We start from the raw sequence: 12499 nt of genomic DNA, 5'->3' as shown, positions 1-12499 counted from the left end.
ACACAGAGCCAAGACAGAGGCATTGCCTCACACTGGTAGTTGACAGAATTTAACTCCTAGTGCATTCTCATAATTTTTTTGCTTACTAATCAGTATCATTAAAGACAACAATAGTAGCGAAGTCACTTGTATCGAGGTATAAATCACCATGTAAGATATCAGTATGCTTTTCACCAGCTATCGCTCTCAGCAGGAAAAGCAGCAAGAACTTACCGTCGCAACAACTTACAAACAGACATTTAATATTTATTTCCAAGAAGAAAAAACAAAGTGATACAATTCAATGCTTCCATGGATCAGCAACTGAGGCTCTATTTGCTAATCCTACCTGACATCATCCACCTTTTGTTTAAAACTCAGAAAAGGAGTAGTATGCTGGCATTCTTCTGAAACAAGTTTGTATTTAAACATTCAGGCAATATCCTTTTCACTAGATAAAAAACATCTGGACGATAACAGAATGTCACAATTCTCTAAACAGCTTTGAGGGGGGGCAGCGTTAAAGCAAATACTTCTTTTCCCCCCTGCATCCACAAAACAGATGTTCAATCTTCAGGCAGAATGAACCACCACAGAAAACAATAATCTGGAAATGCTGAAGCCAAGGAAGTCCACAATTAAGCATGCCAAACCCCAAATTACAAATGTACCATCCTAATATAGATCTACATAGACCCTGACCAATGGTGTGCAAACAGTTTAATTAAGTTTATCTGAAATAGAAATTTGCCAGCACCCCTCACAAAAAAGTACATTAAAGACTGCAAGGCATCAGCTTAACATGGTTCAGGCCAGCACCAATGCAGACACAGTAACTGTTTATCAACCCCTCAAACTAGAAATAACTGTCATAAAGCTTGAGAAATATTTTTGTAACATCTGCATCAGTTCAACTGACTGGGCCAATTTCTCCAGGCAATTTCTGCAGTGCTGTATTTTGCATAGTTAAGCTGAATGAAGTTTTAAAGAATTTAGAATTGACAATAAGAAAGAATTATCTTAATGACAGGGTTTAAATTCCCTATTCTCACGTCACTGCTTTTTCCCAAGGCCACAAACAAACTTATCTGATGGACAGCAGTGACCCAGAAATAAGATCTTACCTTTGATCTTGCCATGATGGAGGGGGAGCAAACCCAGTAGCTCAAGACAACAAAAATCCTAATGTTGACAAATGAAAGGTAATTACTTCTTGCCCACCATGCAAGTCTCTGGTGTGCTTGGGACAATACACCGAGAATTTGTGAGTCCACACTGTAAAATCAGGGCTGGTTACTAGTTTCTTGGCAGAGATCAAAAGGGCTTCCTTATCCTCACGGTCTGCTCCATATTCCCCGCCGCCTACAGCATCCCAACTCAACCAGTTGGTGTTTTTGAGGAACAGCTTTTAGGGATGGTCAGGAAGTAACAACAACCCAGAGTATCCTGGGAGCAGCAGCAGCTGTCAGGGATGCTTAGTAGAGACCTGCAGCAGAGTACTGGGTTTTGGCCTCAGGTGGCTTATGCTGATCATTCCATGAATTCAAGATTTATAAACGCAAAGCAGTCCTGAAATATGCCCTGAAAGGAGACACATGAAGAAAACGCCAAGATTTCGTCACCTTTCCCTCCAACCCTTCCCCTCTCAATTATCAAGTGAAGTTTAATGCAACTTAGGCTGCTGCCTATCTGAATAAGCAGGTAAACACAGAGGATTAGCACGCAGCTTGACTAATTCACTTTAAGAATTGACTTGGATTAACCCTGAGTTGTGTTTAGCAGACAAGCTTTTAGTGCATACAAGAGGTCACATGAATTAAGTAGGTTGCTGTAAATTCACACCATACTTCAGCGATTACTCAACTTCTCTGACCAGGTCCTCAGCATACATACTGCCCAACAACAAGTATTTCAATCACAATATTTAGGAGATACTGAGAATTCAAGAGGAAAACGAAAAGCTAGGAGGCAGAATGCAGTCAGTGTAAAAACAGAACAAAAAAAATAATCTTCTAACACACGCAATGACAGAAAAGTTAGTGTCCAAGTACTATTTAGTCTGTCTCACCACTTCTCAGATGTACTCCTTTTGCACATCTTTTAAAGAGCAAGAAAGGAGAAAAAGCAATCCTATTGGAGAAAAGTACAACTGAATAGCAATGGATTATTCTTAAAGAAAAAAGAAAACCAAAACTAAATAGTAGTTTGCCTCAAACTCTCCCCTTGGAACTCAGTGCACATTAGCATGGGTACAAACATTAAATGCACACACACTTCAAAGCCTCCTTAAGACAGTTTGTAACAAAAGCATAAGCCATAAAGCATTACTCGAGAACCACTAATACTCTTTTTTTGCAACTACACAAATAAACTAAGAAGTCCAAGGGATCCAGGCCACAAAAGGAGAACGTACTGAAATCCACCCACAAACCAGATTTTTCAGGCATCCCACAATCACAAACCACCAGCTGTGTCCACGACACTAAAGCTAAAGGCCCATGCAGAGCTCCTGTGACCCCTGACAAAGCCCACTTAGGCATGCTGGGTCTGATTTTCGGTCTCTCCCGCTGCTGAGCAGCCTCTCCTAGGTCGGCCAACCTTATACAAACATGCGACACAGCGTGCTGGCAGAATTGACACTGTTTTGGAGAAATCCAATGCTTGCTACTCGATCAGCTGCTGCGTAAGGCCACTGCTGGGTCCCATCTGCCTTCGGTCCTGCAGCAGCCTCCTTCCAAGGATGCTCCACTTAGCCCAACAGGCAACACTGCCAGCCACGAAGAGTAAAGCAATATAACTAACCAAATCCCCAAAGTTTCCCAGTATAGCTATACTGGCATCCCCCTCTAGTGGAGACGCAGCTTATACCAGCAAGAGTCCCCACTGCAGGGTCTCAGGGGGGAAGTTAATCAAACCACAAGTAGAATGATCAGAGGGTACAGGGCATGGGATGACTTCTGGCACAGTTACGGGAGGCAGATGCACAGCAGCTTCTCGTTCGAGTTTGCTACTGACCGAGAAATGTCACCTCATCTTGGTAGCTCCAAGGAAAGTCAGTATTTTCTCTCCCTCCTTTTCCACATGCCTGCCAATGTTGAAGCATGAAGGAGCAGGGTGTGGCTTCAACATCAAAGCCTTTCCCGCAGTTTTGTGCCACTCTCCTGAAGGAAAAAGCAACTGCTTTCCCACAATAATCGTACCAAGAGTCCCTTCACAGAGTCTTCGTGGCATATTGAGAAAAATTTAGAGAGGAGAACTGAAAAAGCGGTAAACAAGTCTCTCAACCAGAACTTTGTCATTAAAATCTGGGCAACTGGCTTCTGTTCATAAGAAACTTTGTGGAGGAGATCCTGAGTATGGAAATATGCGGGACCACGGCAGAAGTGTTTGTTCAGGCATATTAGTTTTAAGGCATTTATGTGTTCTACAATCATGTAATTCCCTCCTGTCATCGGGTTGTCATCAGCTTGCACATCTCTCCCTGCATTTTTTTCTCTAGGCTGAACCTCTTAGCATGCTTGTGTGTGTGAAACTTAAGCAACCCAAGGCAGGGAACAGAAACATACTGTACTTCTTGGAGAACCAGGCACTTAGCTATGCTATTCCTATCAACTGTTTGCAAAATTGCAATAATTCTAGAGACCTATTTTATGTCTATTCACTAATTACCAGAATTGCTTTGATCACAGTAATACCCTGAAGTCTCAGTCAGCTTCCAGTCTCACTTGCATGGGGTATTTGAAATAGGACACTGCAACTGCTGTAAACAAGAAGCTGAAAGACCAGGAGAGCAAACAGATGAATCCGGAAGAGTCTTCTCTAGTTTGCAAGGTTTCTGTACGAGGAATGCACTGCTCTGAGGTGAAGTTTTCATCAGCTCCATCCAAAGCTTTAGGAGGAGCAAAATGAACCTGATGCGTTGCCAGCCACATCAGGACTGCTCTCAAAGCCCTGCACAGAAACCATGCTCAGGGCAGGTCAAAGGCACCCTGGCTCATCACCACAGCATTGCTCTCCACATCTGCCACATTTTGGAAGGGACAGCAAGCAAAAGGAAAGACCAGTAAACTCAATAGGCATTTATAACGGTATCTGTCAAGTACAACACGTCACATTCAAGATGGTATTCCTTGAACGTTGGGTACCTATCCAGACATCAATTTGCCTGAAGTTGGTTACCCCACTGCAACATCTCAGCAAAACAATTGGTGAATCCCATTTCCTTGACAAGGAAACACACTGGCCTTGTGTCTTCAAGAGCGTAGCAGTAAGCAGGGGGACACGTGGATAGAAACAGCTGAACGCCCCAAAGAATCCTTCACCGAAAGCCAAGGCTTCACTCCTCAACCAAATAGAACAACTATGTGGATGGTAATCACATGCTCAAATGTCACTCCTAGCAGGTCCTAGGTGTTACCATGGCACATGGGACAACATGCTCTTAGCACATTGGCTGGTTCCTCCTGACAAGATAGGAGTGCCCGGGGTCATTCTCGGCATGGACCCAGGGAACATTCAAGTTACTCTCCTGTACCAATGATTTGCCAATCAGACACTTTAGCAGAGCTGTGTACACATTTGCAAAGACATCTTCCAAGTGCAATAGTCAATGACATGCAATGCAGTATTAATACAGACTTTACTGTGCAGCATTCTCCTTTGGGATTTACAGGCTTATCATCATTCTAAATCTTTTCTGGTCTATCGCACATTCCCCTACCAATTTCCCAAATGCTTTTGTACTTCAATAATTAGTTTTATATGTTCAAAACTAGCAGACAACTATAGAAATGTACTACAAAGTTTAATCCTATAAGCACAACCTGAGGCAACGTAGCCAAATTGCCCCTTTACATCCTACATTACAGCTTCACTACCACATCAAAGCAACACCTTTCCACTGCAGCTCATCTCAGGACTGTACATATCTTGTAAAACTGCTGACCCAATCTCCACAGGGAATCACTGAAAACATACCTGTCATAATAGGCATGGAAACAGCAACTACACAAAAAGTGCTTAATTTACTTCTACTAGCTGAAGTGTCAATGAAAGCGCTCAGAAATGTCTGGATAGAAAAGCAAACACCCTGCCAGCCTTTGCTACTACTTCATATTTGGTTACAAGTAACTGTGAAAATGGTTAGTAAAGTAACAATGAAATCTTAAGGGTGCTAGGACCCAAGAAGTGACATCACAGCTGCACAGTAAGGGACTGGAAAAAACAGTAACCACAAGAAGACAGATCCCACCAAGAAAGTCAGTGAGCACCTAATGCAGGCATGGGAACCGAAGGAATACTGTCTCTTGACCACAATAACTACCACCACAGTCCCTCCCGGTGCAAGGCAACTTCTTCTAGGGGCAAGGTGACTTCCTCCCAACACAGCCATTGGCTTGAGATGCTAACCTGCAGTCCTCCACCGAGGTCTGCTGCCTTCAGCCAGCCAGTTGAGGGCCAGCAGCTGTAGCTGGTGCCACTGCTTGACAATTTGCTTCTCCTTGCCCCAAAACAGCAGGAGAGCGGATGTGCTCACCACCCACCGGGCTGCTGAACTGCAAGCTGAAGGGATAGTGACCACCGCACCGGCAGCATCCCCAGGGCCAGGATCAGCCCTTACACCTCGCTCGTCGCTGGTGAAGCTGATTTGGAAATGAGCAGCAAATAAACTTGGGCTTTCTTTTGCAGCAGCATCCTGGTGACACTTGCAGCCTGGCTGGGGATGGGAAAGGAAGGGGAAAGCATGTTGCCCTTCACACGCTGCTGTTACGTAAAGCCACCCCAGTTCCCTCGCTCCGTCACCAGCAGCAGCTCAAGGCTTTGGGACACCGTCCTGCAGGTCTGACGTCCATGACGGGTCAAAAGCAGATTGCGCTATCTGTGACTAAACATTTAGTGAAATCCAGTGGCTACGGACCCTTTACCAATGCCCCATTGCAACACACAGAACAACACTTGCCACGCTTGCAAGGTATGTAGCTAACCTCCTGAGAGGTTAGCAGTCTTTCTCCTTGCCTGCAAACACCAACCTGAAGTATAACCACGTAACAAATAGATGTGACCTCTACAGCATCTCCCTTGACTTCTAAGATACCAGTAGGTCTTTGCTGGAGTTTGTGTTAAGATCAGTGCTCTTAAATAATCACCCACCCAACCAAAGAAGATACAAATTCCTCTATGCAGTGAACATTCAATACTCATCCAACACTTTTTTTTTTTTTTTTTAATTTAAACAGAGCTGCAGCTAACTTCTTCACTATAAAAAAAGGATACTGCTCTAGTTATACATACATTTTTCCATTCAGGCTGAAAACAATCATCCCCAAATGACCAAAGAACTTCTAAGAAAAGTCTCTGCAAACTGCTCCCATAAATAATGTACTGGCACCATTTCGTGTTTGACACACACACCCTAAAAAGAGGGGGAGGAGGGAGGGAAAGGGGCTTACAATGAAAACCAGTATGCATTTCCTTTGCCAGATTTTTACCACTCTTAAAATCTCCAGCATTTTGTACAGAAAGATATTGCCTTTGATGTCAATCCAATGCTTTTTTGCCTGCTCCTGCAAGCACTGCAGCATGAAATACATTTTCTAGCTGGCAAAGAAACGGATGTACTGTCTAGAGAGTGCCTGTTAAATTCACCCTACTCGGAAGGTCACTGTGGCATGTAAATTCCTAAAGAAAAGGCTAAATGGTGGGTAGGCCTCATGCTGGCATATTACAGAGAGTTGAAGTTCATCATATATGACTATCAAACTCATCAGCACTTTTTCCAGCAGTTTCAAAAATCCACTTCAGGAGATGTTTGCCTGTTATTCACAGCCAGAAGCAAAAGCAGAAAGATAATACTAGGCTCGCATACTTGGCACCTTTGTATTTTTAAATAGAAGGTGAAAGCACCTCCAAATTTTATCTAGAGTATGCCACATGGAAGCCAAAAAAAATAAGCAGTTCCACTGCCTCTCTAATGTTAAAGTAATTTAAAATAAAAATAATCCAGTTGGCACAAAACTGTAATGCAATTCTCACCAATACAGTACCTGTGCCCCCAAAACATGTTTCCTTCTAAAAGAGATGCAGCCTTCCCACTTTTGCAACTGGAAGCATTTCTCGTGCCACTGATCCACACTATTTACCACCATCGCAGCAGCAGACCATGCTGCAATCCCTGGGTGAGAAATGGCAAGGGGCAACACTTACCTCCGGTTTACCCAGCAGGAACGGCAGCCAGGTCATCATCCAACCCCACCAGCAATAATCTTCAAGGCGTTTGGAAAGCCACTCTCCATGTACCCCAGCCCAGGACACCGTCCAGGCTATTCATCTCAGGAGTGGCCTGAGGAAGAAGGACGCAGTTTACCCCCCGGCAGTGCTGCTGGCAGGGGTACGCACGCCTTACCCAGACTCTTGAACCACAGCAGCCACGTGAGTCTGTGGCTGTTTTCATCTGCCAGAAGCAGAGGAAGAAGGTTTCCTTTCTTTTTAAGAAGAAATGCTTCTTTACCCTGGGGTAAATGCACCAGCGCTCACCCATTTATGTGCACTAACATAATTGCATACATTATGTGGGTGAAGAAGGAGCCAGATCCAGTAGGAAGTAGATGCAGGACTGAGAAAAACGTGTTTAACAAATTACTCCAGGCTGTGCCTGTCAGGAAATTCTGGAGACTTTGCACTGATCCAAGCAAGGCTATTGTTCCTCTATACAAAAATGCAATGCCTTAGCCACCTCAGAAGGTCTTTTTCAAGAGCTCATTAGAGAAGTGCAATGATCATGGAGTTGCCATGTGGGATAAGGACACATGTATACTACCCAAACTGGCACTAAATAGGCTCTTTTCCTTACCGGTGCTAAATGTTGCACAAATAGAAACTACATTTTCAAGAATAAGAGGCACCATTCATTAAAAAATGAAAATTGATCCTAGAGTGCAACCTGCAGCCAAACAATGACCAAGACTTTGCAAGCCAGGTGTGCTGTTAAATTAGCTTGGGTGTGGGGGGAGAGTGTCAGGCAGTCAAGAAACAGCAATGGATGAGAGAAGGAGAGATCTGGATATACAAAGGCAGGCACTTCTCAGAATTCTCTTCTAGCTTCATTAAAAAAATCAAAAAAAGGCACCAGACCTGCTTCAGATGTTCACTATCATTTGCTTCAATACTGCAATGAAGGTGCAAGAATGCACAGGCAATGCTTCTACTTGTTTTAAAGCAACTAAGCTTGAAAGAGATTAAGAAAACCAAAATTCAAGTCCCCTGAAACATAAGCAGAACAGCAGCTCTTATTCCCTTGATAGAGTTTTCCTCTGCCCTGGGAATAATTTTGTATTTCTGTCAAAGCAACACATCAGCCTTGTGCCTGATCCAAAGCCAATCAATGCCAGTACAGATTTTACCATGGACATCTGTGGGCCATGGATGAAGCCTTAAGCTTCTGAGTTAGTGATGAAGGAAACTCAGGGAAAACACAAAATGTGTAAGTTCATCCCTAACACTGCACCACTGAGGAGTGTCACATTTCTACAGTATCACCTCGCAACACATGGAAAAGCAAAGTCAAAAACACACATTGGATGCTACATAATCACTACCAGTTCAAGCCATTACCACCTCAAGTCCCTCATGATCAGATCTTTCTGGAGAGCAGGGGGCAGTGTGCTCCCTTCAAATTACCATTAAATCCTAAGACTTCAAATGGGGACCTTACCTGAAGGGAAAGCAACCTTAAAGAAAAGGACAGAGGAAGCAAGGGGCGGGGGGGGAGAGGGGGGATAAAAAAAAGGGTGCAAGTAGTTTTTTCAGCTATTGGCATTGCCTTTTGATAACTCCTGTGTTTTTGTTTTGTTTTTTTTTTTTACAACCACATTGTTTACTTTTTAAAAAGTTTGTTTCCTTTTCATACTACTAAACTGTTAAAAAAAAAAAAAAACCAATATAACCCGTTGTGAAGGAAGAAGCAGTGAAATACACTACATATAAAGAACTAATCCACAAACTAAAGATGCTGAAGGGATCAAGTATTGTTTGCTCTATCCTCCTTTCAGTAAAACAGTTGTATGCTTCTTTTCCCTAGCATTACTTGTAGCAGTTGCAGTTCAAATAACCCATTTAGATGGATTGAGACTAAATTTAAGTGTCCCTTAAATTACATGCACTTTTCTTTATGAAAGGGAGGAAATCCCACAAATACAGCAAATTCCAATTTTTTGGGGGAAATGATAACGATAAGGACAACAACCTCACAGTACAACCTGTTCCTGCTCTCAAATTCTTCTAGATGTCCTTGGACCATCACCAAGTCCATGAGTAATGGCTGTGAGAGTTCCCCATCCAGCCCTGTTGGAGACAGAGCTGCACTCGGTTTTCCCCTGCGCCCATACAGTAAAGAAGCCACATACACAACAAATGACACGGTAACAGCGCTCAGCAAGTGCTGGCAGGTCACCACCTAGAGGTGCTCAAAGCCAGCTCTTCAGACATCTGGAGGAGGCAGCTTACCTCCGAGAGCTAATGCACAAAACTGCTGGGTACTCAAAGGTAAGATGGTGGTGGTCACCCAAAGACAAAAGCTACTCAGAAGAAATACTTGCCTTTGGGTTTAAACCTCTGAATATCAGACAAAGCAAGCTCAATGCGGAAAGGCTACTGAGAAACAATTAACTATTCATTAAAAAGTGTTATTAATGGCTCATCACAGCAATGTAAAAGCCAACCCTATGTAAGTCCTACCCAAGTTTCAGCTCCAGAACAAAACATTCTTCAACACCCCCTCCCGGATTCCCCACATGGTTTCACTTGTGTGACACTTACTACAAGACCAAGTTAAAGACAGAATTTTATTTTCTCCCATTTCTTAGCAGAGAAGGAATTATATTTTAGTTACAATCTTCCAGAGTTACTGATGAAAACCACACAGCCATAAATATCTTTGCACGCAGTGATAAGATTGTCTGTTACTCACACGTGAAGTTCACATATTAAAGCTGGGTACACGGTGTAGCATTACTTCAATTTTGCATTTCCCATGTGTTTTGTCTCAAAAGCTGTTTAACCTTTCCACCCTCAATATTTGTTTTGAAGAGGGGAAGAAAAGAAAGCAGACACCAGTCAGTATTTTCCTCTCTCCAACCAGCACCGTTACTGGTAACTTCTCAGAACAAGGTTTATAGCAGCCAAGGGTCTAACTAGTGCAAGCTGTAATAGGGAGTGATAAGCACAACACCATACTGAGCATGAAACAGTGTTTCCCAGTATTCCTAAATAACATTTCCTTAGTTACTTGCAGCTGAAAAGCCAGAACAACCACAGTTCATGTACAACTGCAGAGGATGAGACAGTGTCACTCTTTTCTGGAGAAAGATAGCATTTGATTTCGTGTAGTTAATATTTAATAAAAACAACAGTAAAACACAGGCCTATCAAGTTGCTTTGTAAGTCTGAGCACATATCAGTTAAGGAGAAACACGCGGCACGCCTACAGACAGTATTAGCGAGCTGCAGGACAGAACTTCACTTACGCCTGTGCACACAGAGTACCGCTTCAGTCCACTGCTGAAATTGCCAGAACACATTATTTTAGTATATAGTATACTACAGTATACCCCATCCTCACACAAGAGTAACAGGCTGCATGGCACGCAGTCCTGGCTGCCAAATTGAAACATGACTCTCGAACCTGAGAGTGACTCATTTTAGACCAAATGGTACAACACACCAAACCTGACTTAGCATGCAAGAGACTTTCTTTGAAAAGATAGAGTTGCAGAAGTTTTTAGTAGTAAAAGAGTTGCAGAAGTTTTTAGTAGTAAAAGATAGAGTTGCAGAAGTTTTTAGTAGGACAAGGCTGTAGCTACCCCAATTCCCCAACACTTCGGGAACACAGGTTGCCTACAGAGGCTCCCTCAAACTATTTTGCTTTGAATCTTCAAAAAAATTTCAGCAAAGAAAAAAAAAAGAAAAAAAAGAAAAAAAAAGAAAAAGAAGAAAGGGGGGATTTGAGCAGCTTCTAATTTATTCACAGACAACTGAAATCAGAAAGGTGTGAGCTTGTTTCACAGAGAAATACACAAGGAAAAAAAGTTTAGACATTCCAGCATTTTTCTAATAAAGGGCTATACATAAAACTTTTCACACATTTCCATAGGAAGCAGCTTTTTTGGGGGGGTCCCATTGTGGAGCTACTTAATAAGAACATGCGGAAAGGAGTAAGAGGAAGAAACTTGGTCCCTCTGGTTCCACCTCTCTCTTCTCAATTCAGTTTGCTAACGGCTTTTGTCCTAAAGCTTCCCTCCTGCTCCCCACCCTCCCGGACTTTCTCTAATACTCCGTTCCCTTGTGCGTGTCATTCATCCCCTCCCTGTCCTTTACCTTTGCAAACCCCACGGATACACAGACACAGCTCCCATCTGGCTTTAGCAGGCTCTTCGTCTGAAGGACTGAGGAAGTCAGGAGAGAGAGGTGGCAACCATTTTTTTAGCTAGGACTTTTTCCACTGCCTTAATTTGGTATAAATAAATTCAAAGAGACTTAACGGGGGGGGGGGGGGGGGGGGGGGAGAAAATAAAATCAGGACAGGCCCTAAGTAAGCGAACAATGGCAGCACTGTTAGTGTCCCTTAATCAAACAAGTGTCCATTACTTATTCCAGGCCAACCTCAGAGATGTTAGTCCAGCAGAAACAGCAGCCTGACCCGACGCCAACAGCCCATTAAAGCCCATCCCTAACGAGTCCTTCGCCGGACCCTGCCGCTGGCAAACGCGCGCCTCCTCCTTACACTACTGCACACCCGCGAAAGTTAGCACCAGTTTCAGAAATACTGAAGAAACCACCCAAAAAGAGGAGGAAAAAAGGCGCCATAGACGCGGAGCCCCCGGGGAAAGGGAAGTGGGCACCTTCTCCCGGGCGGCGATGGCGGGACCCCCCCGCTCCGCTCCGCTCCCCGGGCCCGCCGCGGGGCGCTTACCTGCGGGGGCTGCGCGGCGCTGCGCGGGCGCGGCTGGAGGGAGCGCGGCGCCGCCGCCGCCGCCGGCGCGCACAGAGGGAGGGAGGGAGGGAGGGAGGGAGGGAGGGACGGGGAGGGACGGGCTCCCTCCGCCCCCGCTCCGCCCGCCCCCGCCGGGCGGGGACCCAGGTGCGCCCCGCGCCGCCCGGCCGGACCCCGCTCCTGCCCCGCCGGCGGCCCCCGGCGGGGGAAGCGGCGGGGGAAGGCGGGGAGCGGGGCGGCGCGCAGGGAGCGCCAGCATCCCCGCTCCCCTCCCGGCTGCGGGGCTTGCAGTTGCCCGCTCTTCACAGCAGAGCTCGGCCGGTCGCGAACGCTACCTAGAATAAGGGCTGCGGGGTTTCGGGGCAAAGGCTGCTTGGCGGTGGAATGCAGATGTTTCTGGAGCCACCGAGTTTCTCCTCCTGCAAAACTGTTCGGACCTCTTGCCGATGTGGGCAAGAACCGTTTGGGAGCGCCTGTTACAGGAAGAATCAATCTGTAGGTTCACCGAACCCTTATAGTTGGAAAGCGGCAGGG

The 12499-nt window shown here is 44.9% G+C and overlaps 1 protein-coding gene across 4 annotated transcripts in view; it reads right to left on the bottom strand.

Annotated features, from left to right (window-relative positions):
• Positions 1–11994, bottom strand: part of LPAR1 (lysophosphatidic acid receptor 1) — a 76012-nt gene extending 64018 nt beyond the window's left edge. Inside the window, exon 1 of one of the 4 annotated variants that reach the window (XM_076362169.1) lies at positions 11945–11994. The gene's annotated coding sequence lies outside the window, so the exon portion shown is untranslated. Of the gene's footprint in view, positions 1–9233; positions 9257–11349; positions 11371–11634; positions 11656–11944 lie in introns of those variants that run through there. The other 3 variants (XM_076362172.1, XM_076362173.1, XM_076362174.1) reach the window with 3 other exon arrangements.
• Positions 11995–12499: the final 505 nt, after the last annotated feature.

Source organism: Aptenodytes patagonicus, chromosome Z (assembly GCF_965638725.1).
Source record: "Aptenodytes patagonicus chromosome Z, bAptPat1.pri.cur, whole genome shotgun sequence".
Taxonomy (NCBI): Eukaryota; Metazoa; Chordata; class Aves; order Sphenisciformes; family Spheniscidae; genus Aptenodytes; species Aptenodytes patagonicus.
The sequence above is the reverse complement of the archived record's forward strand: the minus strand, read 5'-3'. Positions and strand labels throughout refer to the sequence as shown.